Raw genomic sequence first — 16,797 nt, 5'->3', positions numbered from 1 at the left:
GTGGAATTTGAACGAGCGTTCCAAGGAGGAACGTCTCTATGATTTGAATATGAGAGTTGTATAGTATGACCATGGTAAAATCGCTGATGGCAGTTCATCCTGATATTCCGTGAGTGCTCGTCCTCATGTAGAGGGGAGTAGGTCATGCGTGGGAATGGCAGGAGGCCCTAGTCCTATTGAGTACTTTGGACTGATAGGGTTAACCTCGGGTGGCAGCTGATGGATGGTTCCAGTTACTACATCACCCGGGTGCACGAACGCCTGCGGTTACATGGATTCATACAGTCCGGACGGTCGTCATTTATGAGAGTTGGATAATTTATTCTATTCTGATTCATTGATGTATGTCTTGTGTGTTAATTTCTTATGTTAAATTGTATGTGAGCTGTATGAATTAAATTACCTAAGCTTACCCTTGCAATTCCTTGTGTTGTCTACTGGTTATGTACGTCCGTCTTGTCAATGCAATGATCATCCGTGTGGATGGGAGCAGATGGTGAGGCGCCACTAGAAGAAATGCTGGAAGAAGAAAATTTGGAAGACGCCAACCTTGTTGAAGCAGAGGTTAAAGCCGAGCCCTAGAGTGCTCGCTCAGTAGTAGCTGTTAGTGTTTCTGGATTGTATTTTGGGACGTTCGGTTATTTAGTTTTGAAAGGCTGTTCGTTCAGAACTTAGTATTTGGTAGATATATTCCGAACCCTGTATCTTGTACGTTCGGTTTTTAAGAGCTGTTGTACTTAAGACTGCACTGTTAATTCTGTAAATGTAATTAGTTCTAATTAATGGTGATTACTATTTATTGGGATGTTACAATATATATGCATTAAAAAATTAAACCACAAACTTTGTAAAGTTTAAAATTAATTTCACGTAATAAAAGAACTAATTTTTTAGTGAAAATCCTTGTTAGGCAAAATTCTTATAAATATCATAAATGTTAGTATACAAGATCTAGATGTAATCCTAGTGGTTATAAAATCAGATGTTTTTTTCTAACCTCTTAGATTAAATTAATATTCTAAAATCATACTTATCTTTATCCAACAAAGATCGTTTTTATTGAATTATTTATCATAATTGAGCCGATTGTAATAAAAAATAATTAAATAATAGATACAATATTTTTAAATAAATATAATGTTATAATTTATAATACTAAAATTAAAATTATTATTGTATTTAATTATTAACATATAAAATAAATAAAATCATAATAATTATAATAATAAATAAATTACATCAATTTCTCTTAATAAGAAACTAATAAAAAAGACAAATTAATACAATATAAAATATATGAAAAAGACATAAAAATATATAAATTGATGTAAATTGTAACATCCCAATTATATACGTCATACATATATAATAAAGACGTCATCATGCATAATATAGGAAAGCACTCAAGAGTTAATCAAGGATTACAGTTATCCTTTGAATAGTGCGAAATTTCCGACTAGAGTATTAGAATTTCTCCTTGGAATTTATGGGACAATTAAAAATTTAAACACTCAAAAGTTCTTCCAAATAATATGAGTCCTCAGAATAAAAGCTAGCACATCTAAGCTGCAGCACTGCCGTCTCCATCAAGAGTTGTTTCCAAAGTATCCTCCCCGTCATCTGCTCCCATCCAAGTGGATGATCATCGCCAAAGAAACATACCCAAACAACACACAACACAAACAATGCAAGGGTGAGCTAGATATAGAAAGCATGTTATACATACAGCACAGTTAATTCATGCAATCATTCATAGATTCATATAAAAGAACAATTAAAGCATACTCATTGATCCATATTTCACACACTCCCATGACATGTAAACATTCATCCAAACATGGTAAACTGACATCACAAGACTTGTTACTTTAAACCCCGACTCGTCCGGACTAGAATGATTACCGAGCTATGGCGGGTCTTGCACTCGTGGTGGCTTTATGAAATTTGGGCACTGCCGCCCTGGCACTACCGCCTTGTGAAACTTGGGCACTACCGCCTGGTGGAACTTTTGGGCACTCCCGCCCGGCCACAATCACAAGGTTAATCCGTTATCACTCACCTTGGATCATATGGAAGCTTTTGGGACGTTCGGTAATTAGCTTTTGTAAAACCGTTCGTCTTGGACCTTGGTTATTCTGTATTGATTTTCGTATCCCTGTATATATTTAACGTTCGGCTTTTGATAGCTGATTTTATTTAAGACTGCACTGTTTGATTATATAAATGTGATTAGTTCTAATTTATGGTAATTACTATATTTTGGGATGTTACAGATACAATATTTTTAAATAAATATAATGTTATAATTTATAATACTAAAATTAAAATTATTATTGTATTTAATTATTAACATATAAAATAAATAAAAATTATAATAATTATAATAATAAATAAATTACATCAATGTCTCTTAATAAGAAACTAATAAAAAAGACAAATGAATACAATATAAAATATATGAAAAAGACATAAAAATATATAAATTGATGTAAATGACTAAATTATACGTTTCATAAATTTTTTTTAAAAGAATTATATAACTTTGTAAATAATAAATATTAATTTTATTAAATTTGGAAAATTTAAAAAGTTAAAAAGTTATTAAGTCAAAATTTTAACATGTTCACACCAATTAAAAATAATGTAATTTTGATCACAAATCTTAATCGAATGATATTGATTTAAACTAGTGACAAAATAGATTACCATCTATAAATAAATTCGTTAGTCCATCAAAATTTTACAAATTAAATTAAATTTTTTAACTTTTAAACCTATTTTATGTGGATATCTCTGAACCGTCAAATTTACAAACCAAAATTAAGATGAAAAAATTATCAAAACAAAATTTAAAAATTAAAGAATAATTGTATAAAAGCATTATTATTAAACTAATTAATATAGAAACAGTTATGAAGTAGAAAATTAATTTTATTCGTAAAAAAATATAATTACACATGAATCAATTATGATTATAAGTTATTATTAACTCTCAAGATCCAATTTCGTCCGGATTGACTAATAGGTTTGCTGTATTTTATTTTCATCATGAGTGTAAAATAAAAAATAAAAAAATGAAAAATAATGAATAATAAAATAAAACAAAATAATAATAATAATAATAAAAAAAAAAGAGAACAAAGCGTTCGGCCTTTTGCTGTATGACCGAGCCGTTCGTACTCAACTAAGCGCGACCGTCCGCCCTATACATCGAGCCGTTCGTCCTCTTCCACGGGTGACCGTTCGTCCTCTATCCTTAGAGCCGTTCGTCCTCTACCCTGCGCAACAGGTCTTTGTTGGCCAATATCGAGACCGTTCGTCCTCTTCACTGGGAGACCGTTCGTCCTCTACCGTGCACTACTGTTTTACGTTCAGTTCCTTCCACCTGCATGCAACCGTTCGTCCTTTATTGAATAATATCACAGACGTTCGGCCGTTCGTCCTCAACCGTTCCGTCGTGCCGTCTTATTGACGTTCGGCAATTCTCATTCTCAAGCGTTCCTTCGTTCGACCGTTCAGCCTCTCAGGTAGCGAGCGTTCGGTCTTGGCTTATTGGTGTTGAGTTTAATATGGCGTTCGGTTTTGGGACTTTGAACGTTCGGTCCTGATGTTGAACGCTCGGCCTTGATGTTGAACGTTCGATCATGATGTTTATTCTTAGTGAACGTTCGGTCATGATGTTTATTCTTAGTGAACGTTCGGTCTTTATTGAGCGTTCGCCCAAACAGTAATTTGTTTTAAAATGGTCGTTCGTCATTCTATCGTTCGTCCTGACCCTCATCACTTCTTACCGCTCGTCCTAATCATTCTCCCTCTTCTACCGTTCGTCCTGACACTCCTCACTTATTACTACTCGTCCTGTTCACTATCTCCTCTGGCCTTGGTCGCTCCCATTTGTTTAGGGCCCAGAAATGATTCCCACTATCTTCCACTAATGATTCCCACTTCACCAACCCTCCAATTATGTCTACCAAATTATTCCAATGGTCCCCCAATCAAAGCTACCGACAGTTTCATCCAATGAGGCTTGCCGACAATTTTGAGTCTTCTGCCGATTTAAGGAGTGCACTTCGTCTTGGGGGGACAGGACTGAACGGCCAACATCTATCTCTTCCCCACAGCTCACGATCAGATCAATATCCTCATCCTGATACCACCTCCAGGATTCATCTTCAACCTATCCTCACCCTCCAATACCTCACGGCCAACACCCGTAACCTCAACAAACCACTTCCTTTTCACTCCCAACTCCATTGCCTTCAACCCTTCATCCATTACTTTCAGCTCCATACACCGTCTCCAACACCTATAATCTTCATCCCATCTCTTCCTCATCACTCACGGCCAACACCACCATATTCACTCCAAAACTTCCTTTTCATACCCAACTTCAACTTCATCTTTCAACTGTCAAAAACCCCCAACCATCAGACTCTCACTAGCTATCACGATTCATCCTTCACTTTTGCAAATAATCACAAAGAATCCAACAATTCAAAAAGAAGAAGGAAGGAATCAAAAAACTGGAATACTAAAGAGTACATTGAAGGCAATCGTCGGCGGTATCGTCGGCGACATTGCCAACACCGTTTCTGGCGCGGGCGACACCACTGACGGTGGCTTTTAGGAGGCCAAGGGGTGTACGGTGACGCTAGCCGTGGAGCTATCGTGGACGATGAAGAAGTGAACCCTGGCCGGCGCGGTGGCCGAGCTCGCCTGGGAGGCGATTCACGAAGGAAAGTGTCCCCCTCGCGCGCAAGGAGTAGAGGAAGGAGGAGGCTCGATTCCATGGCCGGCGACGAGCTCGACGGAGGGCAGCGACCCTAGCTTGGTGGCATCTGTAACTCTCGACGGTGAACGGCCGGCATTGTTCCAGAATGAGAAGGTTTATCTCGCGTGAAGAGAAGGGAGTGAAGACGGAGGCCAAAACTGCTCCGACGATGGAGGTTCGAGCGGCGGCATCGCAGTCCACGCTTCGCGGTGTCCGAGCTTGCCTCACGAACGCATGGAGGGTGCGGCGGTGCTCCCAGCATGGGTGATGACGCCGACGACTTTCTCGGTCGGCCACGGGGATGTGCGGCGGGCTGGTCGAAGATGGTGGTCACCGTGGGTGGTGAAGAAGTAGCTCCCGTTCCCATTTGTTTCATGTTTCTGGATGAGAAAGAAGACCTTAGTGGTTTCTAGTGGTTTCTGATTGAAGAGGATAAAAGAGGTATTGGGCCTGGACCAGCAAGTGTCATCCCAATATTTCAATTGCACCCCTTCCATTCGGGCTTAAGCCCATTTTGTGCAAATAACATAAAATAAAAAAACAAAAAGAAGAAGAATTGGACCTGGGCAAACATTTCGGGATGCACTTCCATTTTTCATCCTTACACCCCTGACAGACACGGAGAAGAGAGTATTGGCCCAAACAAAGGAGCTTCAATTTTATTCGGCACCTCTGGTTTTTATCTCCGTACCTCTAATCCTGTTGAGTTTTTCTCTTGTTTTATTTTTATGTTTTTTTTTCTTTCTTTTTATTAGCTTTTTATTACATGTAACCCCCTTGTAAGATAACCCCACCCCTTTGTTTTAGTGGACTTGTTCGTTTTATATAAAATTTTCAAAAAAGAAAAAATAAAAAATATATAAAACTTAAGAAAAAATACGTGTAATAAATATCGGTATGAGTACTTGTGCGATCGTACGCATAGGCCTAGTACTTATTACCTAAAATATAAAATAATGAAAAGTCGTGTGAGTACTCGTGCAATCGTACGCATCAGCCTAGTGCTCATTACGCAAAACAATAAAAAACATTGAAAAAGCCGTGTGAGTGCTCGTGCGATCGTACGCATTAGCCTAGTGCTCATTACGCAAAAATTTAAATATTATACAAAAAATACCAAAAAAATATATAAAATCTTCAAAAACCAAAAACATCAACATTTTCAAACAACAAACAGTCTTGCTAGCCAGAACTACGTGATCCTTGATTCTCCATCAAAAGTGGAGATACGTAGGAGCAAGGCCAGTCCTTGTCAGGTTCACTTTCCCAAAAATCCAAAGTCATTTTCTCAAACAAATTTCTCAAACAAATTTTAAAGCAGTTTTCTAAAAGAACTACGGAAAACTGATTTCTCATTCTTAATGAGAATACGTAGGAGCAAGGTCAATCCTTGTCGGGCCCAAAAAACTAAAAAATATATTTTGTTTATTTATAGTTTTATTTTAAGGGATAGTTAAACATTTTGAAAACCACATTCATATTCTGCCTTAGGGCAGGCGTTGTAGGGTGCTAACACCTTCCCTACACGTAATCGACTCCCGAACCAATAATCTCAGTTTCGCAGACCATGCCTTATCATTTTATGGTTTTTCCGTAGTTTTCCAGAATAAACTATGGTGGCGACTCCAAATCTCTTTTTCAAAACCCCGCGTGTTCTTTTTTCGGGTCGTCGTCCCGTCGCGATCCCGGTTGCGACATTAACAAAGATAAAATGCAAGCTGGATAAAAAATACACATGATTTGTGATTATTTGTATGATGATATTATGTTTCTGGACGTTAAATTTTGTAAAAAGAAAAGCCCATGGGCTGGTCCTGGCCTATAGGGCTTTAGGGGTTTTTAGCCTTGTGGGCTTTTTTAATAAAGAGTTTTTTTGGCCTTGTGGGCTTTTTTGGCCCCAACCCACATGGGCTAGGGCCAAATCTTATTAAAGGGGCTCATTTGATAGCTCGACCTGTGTACATCTTTGACGTCAAAAAGAGAAAAATGATTACATGTTTATCCTAAAAACAATGTAATAGGCTTTTGTAAGTATACAGGCAAATTTAAAATAAAAATTATGGATTTAGAAAAAAAAATTTAAAATTATACAGGATTTTGTAAGTATACAAAAGTTTGTCTCCCACCACTTCATTTTGACACATTATTAAAGATGAAATCGTCCTTTCCAAAAACGATTTTAAAGTATAATCGATTATCACACATATTTTTATTAAAAATTAATAAAAATATTAAAATTGCAGGATTGACGACTTCTATAATGTATCCCACATTTTTACTTTTCTATTTTTTTATTTCTTTATTAATTAAAATGATGATTTATAATTTGTAACTAATGTATTTAAATATATTTAAAATAATGTAAATTATATTTAATTAATAATTATTTTTTTAATATTATTAAATAAATAAATTTTATAATTTTAATTACTTTTATAATTAAATTAAACTTTTTATAAAAATTTTAATTAAATAATTTATAACCATAATTATTGTAATTATGTAATTGAAAACACTTTATAAGAAGTTTAATTTAATTACAATAATAATTAAAACTATGAAATTTATTCATTTAATAATATAAAAACTTTAATTGTTAGTTAGATATAATTTATTGTAACATCCCAAAATATAGTAATTACCATAGATTAGAATTAATTACAATTAACAGTTAAACATGCAGTCTTACACTATTCACGAAAAATTAATACAAAGCCGAACGTTCTTACGTACAGGGTAAAATTCCATGCAACAGTAATTCAAAGTTAATAGACGAACGGTTTTACAAACTTTAACCGAACGTTCCAAAAGCTAACAGAAAACGAAAGCTACAACTAACGAGCGCTCTAGGGCTCGGCTTTAACCTCTACTTCAACAAGGTTGGCGTCTTCCAAATTTTCTTCTTCCAGCATTTCTTCAAGTGGCGCCTCACCATCTGCTCACATCCACACGGATGATCATTGCATTGACAAGACGGACGTACATAACCAGTAGACAACACAAGGAATTTGCAAGGGTAAGCTTAGGTAATTTAATTCATACAATTCACATACAATTTTAACATAAGAAATTAACATACAAAACATCCACCAATGAATCAACATAGAGTAAATCATCCAATTCTCATAAATAACGACTGTCCTGACTGTATGAATCCATGTAACCACAGGCGTTCGTGCACTCGGGTGGTGTGGTAACTGGAACCATACATCAGCTGCCACCCGAGGTTAACCCTATCAGTCCAAAGTACTCAATAGGACTAGAGTCTCCTGCCATTCCCACGCATGACCTACTCCCCTCTACATGAGGACGAGCACTCACGGAATATCAGGATGAACAGCCATCAGCGATTTTACCATGGTCATACTACACAACTTGTCACATTCAGATCATAGAGACGTTCCTCCTTGGAACGTTCGTTCAAAATCCACTTTCAATATTTCACTTAAAATAACGTTCGCACACCTTAACCATTTCTATTATTCACATTTTCATTCTTTGTTCCACTTTGATAAAATAACGAGCGTTCATCCTTTAATAAATAAGGACGAACGTATTTCAGTACATTGAATCCTCGTTTCTGAACAAAAGAAACGAGCCCTTGTCCACTGACGGACGTTACGAATACTTAACTCATTTTAAGAAACTGAATATAGAAGATCTGAATAATACTTAGAATAATTTAAGTATAAAGAATTCAGATTGAATCAAATGGATAGATGCACCACAAATGACGTAGATATATTAACAGAATGTAATTTAATTCAGGGGACAACACTGCCAGTCAATGACCGAACGTTCAATAAATAAATTTGGACGAACGCTATTTACGTTCGCTCAGGAATCAATAATAAGGACGAGCGTTCAGTATAAAACCGAACACTGCTTAGGACGAACGCTAGGTAAATGACCGACCACTAAATAGAACGGACGCTCGATATAAGACCGAGCGCTCATTTGGACGAACGCTCAGTATAAGACTAAGCGCTACCTATAACGAACGCCGGATTACAAAACCGAGCGTTACTAATATAACTTCAATTTATAGCGATCGTTGGACACCACTAGGATGAGCCGAACGCTCAAACCTAGCCTTTCACAATAAGACGCTCGTTCTTAAGCAGAATCCTTTCCGAATGAAAGAATTCCTATTCTAAGTCATTTTCAGGGGAAACCGAACGATATAAGACCGTTCGATGACGAGCGTGCATTATCAAGCAAAGACTATGATATTTTCCAGATTTTTCATCTACAATAACTTCACAGTTTTCATACGATTCATAACTTATAATTTATCTCCACCATAAATCTCATACATTACAGAATTCATATTATCATCTCATACTATACAGAAATTATTCATTTTCCAAATCATACGTTTCATCCTCAACATACAGTTCAAACAATATCATTCATAACCATCCATTACACAGTACTCGTTCATGCATACTTAAATATCATACAGTTCATTCATCCAGTACAGTTTCATGCTTTCCCACGCATCATGCAAGTATCAATTAAATTACTAAAGCTTCCCTTACCTGGTTCAGTAGTGCACTTCCAATTGCAAGGGTTTCGCTCGTTCTCTCACAGCTTTCTACCCAAAGAATCACTCCACAACTTCTACTTAATCTAACACACCAAAATCATAAACAGTTCAGACCTATAACCCACGCATGCAACCCGAATTTGGTTCGCAAAAACCAAAGGGACGAATATTCAGAGACGAGAACTTACAAGTTCAGATCTCAGTTCTGTTCGGTTCAGAACGATGCTCACGGTGCAGGGAATGTTTCTACGGTATCTGAAATGGGATCGGAGGAGATGATGGTGAGTTATCTTAGAGAGAAGATGGAGAAGTTTTAGAGAGAAGCTGGAGAAGAAGAAAAGCCAGAGTTTCGTGAGGAAGAAGGTGAATGCATGCAGAGAATGGGAAGAGTTTTTCAGCAAAATTTCTTTTCCTTCCCACGCAGAACGAACGCCCATTCTCCACACGCCACTTGTCTTCCACTAACGTTTTTCAAAGGTTCCAGCCGTGACACATGGCAGATACATGCAGAGTGGGTGTGAGTGTTGTTTGACGTGGCACGGTGCATTAAAAGGGTGATCAGAGTGTGGATTTGGGTGCGTTAATTAATCAGGGTTTCACATTTATATTGTTTTAAATACATTAAAAATATTATTTATAAATTATAAATCTTTTTAATTAATAAAGAAATTAAAAAATAAAAAAAGTAAAAGTGTGGGGTGCACGACTTCAATAGGAGAAGTCCTCAACCCTTACAATTTTAATATTTTTATTAATTTATAATGAAAAGAGGTGTGGTAATTGATTAAAGGCCTGATAATCGATTATCACGCCTTAAAATCTTTTTTGGATGCACGACTTCACCTTTGATCACTGTTCGTGCAAGTGGTGTGATTTCTTCATTTGAAATCGTCTAGGCCTTCCACGACTTGCCTAGATCTGTAATTTCAAAAGTTTTTGCCTAAATTGGTAAATTTTTGTTTAAATTTGCCTATATACTTAAAAAAACCAATGTGATAACCATTAAACAAATGTTGAAGAAAAATATATACATGTATGGGATGTGTCGCAACCGGAATCGCGACGGGACGACGACTCGAAAAAAGATAACGGGTTTGAAAAAGAGATTTAGAGTCGCCACCATAGTTTATTCTGGAAAACTACGGAAAAACCATAAAATGATAAGGCATGGTCTACAAGAACCAGATTCTAGGTTCGGGAGTCGGTTACGTGTAGGGAAGGTATTAGCACCCTACAACGCCTGCCCTAAGGCAGTACCTTTAACTAAATACACGAATATGATGTGGTTTTCAAAATGTTTAAATATTCCCTAAAATAAAAATCTAAAGAAACAAAATATATTTTTTAATTTTTTGTGCCCGACAAGGATTGACCTTGTTCCTACGTATTCTCATTTAGAATGAGAAATCAGGGTTACGTAGTTCTTTTAGAAACTGCTTGAAAAGTTTGAGGAATTGTTCGAGCAATTTGTTATGGATAAATTTGGATTTTTGGGAAAGTGAACCTGACAAGGACTGGTCTTGCTCCTACGTATCTCCATTTTTTATGGAGAATCAAGGATCACGTAGTTCTGGCCAGAAATATTGTTTCTTGTTTGAAAATATGGATGTTTTTAGTTTTTGAAGATTTTATATTTTTTTTGTGTTTTATATAAGAAAGGAAAAAATGTTTTAGCACAAGGACGATGCGAGGGATCACACGTGTGCTTAATCTTTAAAACATATTTTTGTGATTTATTTAAGAAAAAGAAAAGATTTTTAGCACAAGGACGATGCGAGCGATCACACGTGTGCTTAACATTTAAAACATTATTTTTTTTTTAATTTTTATGTAAAACGACAAAAACAAGTGTAATGGATATAAATAAAGCAAAGGGGTGGAGTTATCATACAAGGGGTTACATGCAATAAAAACCAACTAATAAAAAGAAAACAAATAATAAAAAAACGAGAGGACATCCCAATAGGAATAGAGGTGCAGAGATGAAACCAGAAGTGTGGAAAAAAATTGAAGCTCTTTTGTTTGGGCCAAAACCCCTCTTTTTTTTTGTATCTGTCAGGGGTGTGAGGATGAAATTTGGAGATGTCATTGAGTATTTGCTGGTCCAGGCCCAATACCTCTTCTATCTTCTTCAATTAGAAACCACTAGGGTTTTCTTTCTCATCCAGGAACGTGAAACAAATGGGAACGGGAGCTGCTTCTTCATCATCCATGGCAGCCATAGTCCAGCCCGCCGTGCGTCCTCGTGGCCGGCCGAGAAAGTCACCTCGAGAAGAAGAATGTGGAGGGACAACAATTATATTTAGTATGATATGGACAATTTTAGGACAATTACTTCAATATATTTTTTTCTTTTATTTTATTATGTCAAGTAACTTTAAAATATCGGGATAAATATATAAATAAAAAGATCAAATATAAACAAGCTGTAACAAATTGAAAATACAATTCCAAACATCTTTAGAACTTAAACAGGAAGAAATAACAAAATCAATATTAATTATAGTTTACCATTGATAATTTATTTTATTACAATACATCTATGAAAACTCTAGAGTCTAGATTGACTTTTTCTAATGGAATGAATGGCGTTAAATTGGCCAGTTTTTTATAGGATAACTCTCATGATTATTGTGGATGTTTTTCTCTACTATATCTCAATTTCGGAGAATGCAAATATGAAGGGATTCCGAACACTAGAGTTATACACTACTATCGCAATGAAGAGGAAAGCACGTGTTTATATAACTTAAAATTACACTACGTGTATTGATTTTTAAAATTACACTACGTGGTGATGATGGAAGATTAAAGTGTTTTAAATACTCTAAATCAGTTAAGCAAATCAATCAAATTCTAAGAAAATGTGTTTTAAATGTTATATAAATTAATCCAACAAATCAATCAAATTTTAACAAAACATAGTTAGAATACTTCTACAACTCTAGTATATCTTTTTCTTCTGAGTTACGTTACTCTATCGGAAAATCTAGTTGTCACGTGGAACACGGTAGCTTAACTCATGACTTCAGTGACAAGAAAATGACTCTAGTAATCTCTCTAAATTATTTAATCTAATCTATTTTGCCAATCCATTTTCAAATTCAGACATGTAATAGTTCCTCAAATTTCAAAATTTCCCAGTTTAAGCTCACCATCAGTTGAATATCCATGCTAGATAAAGGAAAGGACAATTTTTTTTTACTTTCAAATTAAAAAGTAATAAACGTCTACTAGAGGAAGAAAATGAAATGGGAAAAATCACATTTACATGAAGTATTATAAAAAAAAATATAACAGAAAATTCGCCACTATGTGTGTATCTTAAAAAATTTCGAGCTCTCGTTGTGTTTGTCCAACAGAAAACCAAATATCAATACATTGTAAACGATTTCGCATGACTACCGGAAGAACAACATAACGCTCCTTTGATCAGCTGTTATGTCTCTTTTTCTCTTGTATTCTCTTAGGATCCAAATCAAGTAACGTGTATCTTTGAAAATTCCGGAGCTCAAGTTCTTTTTGTAGGCAAATTATCTGAGAGTCGCATACGTTTCTTTTTGTGTACATTTGTTTCTTTTCAAATGCTTCAATTTTTACTTGTCCGATGTAACATTCCTTTGGCAGTGGCATAAACAATTTGATTAACCTTTATAATCCGACGTTTATCAAGCAATGCGTAGGAAGTTTGCCCTCTTCACTTAAAACTTTCATACCAGAGGATGTTCTGTGATCCTTGGAAAATTTGTCTATTGCATCCATCACAACGGGGTAACTTTTATCATGGGATTCTGGGAAAAATCCTGAATAAACCATCTCCTTAAAAATCTCAAATGCAGAGGCCAAGTCCATATCAGACAGAAAAGCACTGAGCAATGCAATATAAATGAACGAGTCGGGCTTCATTTCTTTTTGTTCCATCTCGTGTAAATAATGGAGTGCAGCAGATGGCCTCTTGCAAATGCAAAGACCATAAATAAGTGCCATAAAAGCAACTCGATTAGGAGAACAACCTTTTCTTTCCATCTCTTTCCAAACCAAGAGTGCATCATCAAGCCTTTCTTCTCTGCAAAACCCATCCACTAAAGTTGAGTAAGTGACGACATTGGGCTCCCTGTCTTCTTCAGACATTTTCGACAGAAGAGACATCGCCCTATCAACAGAACCACTTTTGCACCAACTATCTATAAGCAGACTGTAAGTCACAACTGAGGGACAGAGGCCCTTTACAACAATCTCATCCAACAATTTTTCAGCTTCTGCAACTCGGTTGACCTTGCAGAGCCCTCTGATCACTATGTTAAAAGCCACCACATCAAGACAATGGCCACGAGAACACAAATCCCTGAGCAAGTTCAATGCTCGGTCCACTTCTTGAATCTTGATCAAACCCCCCATTGCTGCAGAATAGGAAACTGATAACACTCTAGATTTACATATTTTTCTCTGTTAAAAATCATTTCTTAGATTTCTTTAGTTTTTAATTTCTTAGAATTAGGGTAGTTTTATGTTTTTCTCTTAATCCTTTAGTTTTATAAAATTCTAGTTAAAATTAGGTTTTTAGGGGTAATTTTTAGCATTTGTAAATAATTAGGATATTAATATTTTTTTAGAGAAAATCTTCTAATGAAAATCTTTTTTCTTTACTTTTTCTTTTAATTTTTGAATTGCAGAAATATTTCTTTTATTTTCTTTGGGCATTAATTCATTTTCTTCTTATTGCGGTCCTAAAAATTGGGTTACAGATGCAAAGCAATTGGGCCGTTGGTGCAATGTACAATGAAAGGCATTTGGGTTGGATTGGGTGCTCAAATTGCTGGAACGCTGCTATTGCAAGCATTGGAATGGACTGGCTGCACATTTTAATTGGAGTGCTGATTTCACAATGGATTGGCTGCTGATTGGAAGCCCACTTAATCAAAACGCTACAGCTAAACTTGAGTGAAACGACTGCGTTTTGGGAGGACTGTTGTTGTTAAAAATCATTTCTTAGATTTCTATGTCAGGAAGGAAACCTAGCTGAACCATGCTGTCAAGAAAATCACATGCTTCTACAGCCCGGCCACGATCACACAGTTCTTTCACAAGAAGGGTGAAATTTTTTATTCACGGTTCATGCCCACAAGCACGCATCACTTTCAACATATCGATCGCTCCTACGACATCTTTTCTTTTACACAGGCATCCATAAATTGAGCTGTAAGTGAAATGAGTTGGTTCAATTTCTGATTCTTTCATGTCTCTCAACAGCTCACGGCTCTCGTCCAATCTATCAGAATCGCAGAGACCATTGATCAGATTGTTGTAAATCAAAACGCTTGGCCTACCAACAAATTGTTTAAGGTCATTGAAAAGACTTAGAGCGTGACCATTTGTGAGTAAGCCATCAATCACGATGCTAAAGGAAGCGGCATTTGGGAAAACCAATCTCTTGTCCTTGAAGAAATCATCCATCTGGACATCAGTGAATTTGCTCTGAATCATCATCTGAAGAAGGCGGCAGGCTTCATCCACCTGTCCCTCATTAACATAACAAGTCAAAACAGCATTGTAAATCAAAACGAGAATTTTCTCTTCTTTAACTTGGTAATCACACTTCTGTTTGGAAAAGCCGATATCAACTTCGTAAAGATTCCAATATCTGGGGCAACCCCAAACTGCTTCATCTCCGAAAGCAAGCTCAGAGCTCTCTGAGCATCATTACTCTTACACAGTCCTCCAATGAGAACATCAAATAATGAAACAGGAGGAGTGAAGCCTACCCGACACATTTTCTCAAACAACTGAAGGGCCCTATCAACCCGATCCTCCTTGACAAACCCATGAATCAAAACACAGAAAGTCTTCTCACTTAGCCTCACCCCTTGTCCATCCATCCTCTCCACCAACTCAAACGCTTTATCCACATCCCCCCACTTGGAAAACGACAATGCCAGCACAGAGCAAACACGCACATCAATCAAACCCTTTTCCTTCATCCCATCATAAACCCTTAGAGCCTGATCAAACCTGCGAGCTTTGCAATAAGCTTGCACGACAGGCGTCAGCGTGAACTTATCAAATTCCCATCCAAACCCCTTCATCTCCTCCAACCTAGCCTCCACCAAATCAACCTCCTCGGCCTTGGACAGAGCCTCCAACAAGCAGTTGTAGCAGTAAACATTGGGAACGCAAAGACCCTTCACCCGCATTTCATCGAACAGGTGGTGGGCCTCCTGTGCAAGGCCCACTTCGCCCAAACACCGAATGAGGAAGCCCAAGGCACCGGACGTGAAGGAACAAGGAGCGGACTCCACGAGTTGTTTGACGACCGTTTTGAGATGGGTGGTTTGGCGGGAGCGGGAGAAGATAGAGGCGATGGTATTGTAGGTGTAACAATTATAGCGGTAGCCATACTGGTGTTGATCGGAGGCCCATTGGAAGAAGGAGAGGGCGAGTTTCCAAGTGGGGAGGCGCGTGAGAACGGACTCGACAAGGGGAGGCGTGAGGATGGGAGCGAAGAGGTTGAGTTCGGGCCCGACGGCGTTGAGTTGTTGGGTGAAGACGGAGACGAGGTTGTCGGCCACAGAAGAATCATAATGAAGATTGTTATGGGGTGATCTCGAATATGAGAGTTTGGCGATTACAGAGAAAATATAAGGGATTTTGAGTTTCTGGATTGCGACGGCCATTAACACTCTTTCGCACGAACCACTCCAATTGACATTTGCATTACATTCCTATGTATAGAGGTGTCATTTGAGCCTCTGATCCATGGGTTGACCGTGACCCCTTCTAAAATCAAGGCTCAATTTTCTAGCCCACTTAACAGGGGTTTTTTTAAAAGCCCCAACCCCTAAAGCCCCACATAAAGTGGGCTGGAATAGGGTTAGGATGGGGCTAGCCCCAAATTAAATTAATTCATTTTTAATGTATTTTTAGTTATTTCTTTTATTTATTTTACAAGTTTAATAATTTTCAAAATTTACATGATATTTAATATCTTTTTAATTAAATATAAATGTATAAATATTGATTTTATAAAAACTTATTTAAAATAAATTTTTAATTATAAGTATATTTTAAATATATAATTTTATTATTTTGGAAAGTTGAAAAGAAAATTTTTATTATTATTTTTATTTAAAAGAAAATGAAAAAAGTTTCAAAAAAGAAATTATAAAAGTAACACAGTTGAAAATTCGATTTTTCAATAATTGAATTCTGATATCTATATAAATATTTGAAATATTAATTATGGATAGATTTTAAATTTGAATCTATTGATTGGATGAATTTTTAATATCGATGTAAAATTTTTATTTTTTATAGTTTGTCATATAAAATTCTTTTGTTGAATGTTTTGTATAGATATATATGCATTAAAAAATTAAACCACAAACTTTGTAAAGTTTAAAATTAATTTCACGTAATAAAAGAACTAATTTTTTAGTGAAAATCCTTGTTAGGCAAAATTCTTATAAATATCATAAATGTT

General features: G+C 36.2%; 1 pseudogene; it reads right to left on the bottom strand.

Moving 5' to 3' along the window:
• Positions 1-12,854: 12,854 nt before the first annotated feature.
• On the bottom strand, positions 12,855-15,991 carry LOC128194382 (putative pentatricopeptide repeat-containing protein At5g08310, mitochondrial; annotated as a pseudogene).
• Positions 15,992-16,797: the final 806 nt, after the last annotated feature.

This window comes from Vigna angularis, chromosome 10 (genome assembly GCF_016808095.1).
Source record: "Vigna angularis cultivar LongXiaoDou No.4 chromosome 10, ASM1680809v1, whole genome shotgun sequence".
Lineage (NCBI taxonomy): Eukaryota > Viridiplantae > Streptophyta > Magnoliopsida > Fabales > Fabaceae > Vigna > Vigna angularis.
This window is presented reverse-complemented; position numbering and strand designations above follow the sequence as displayed.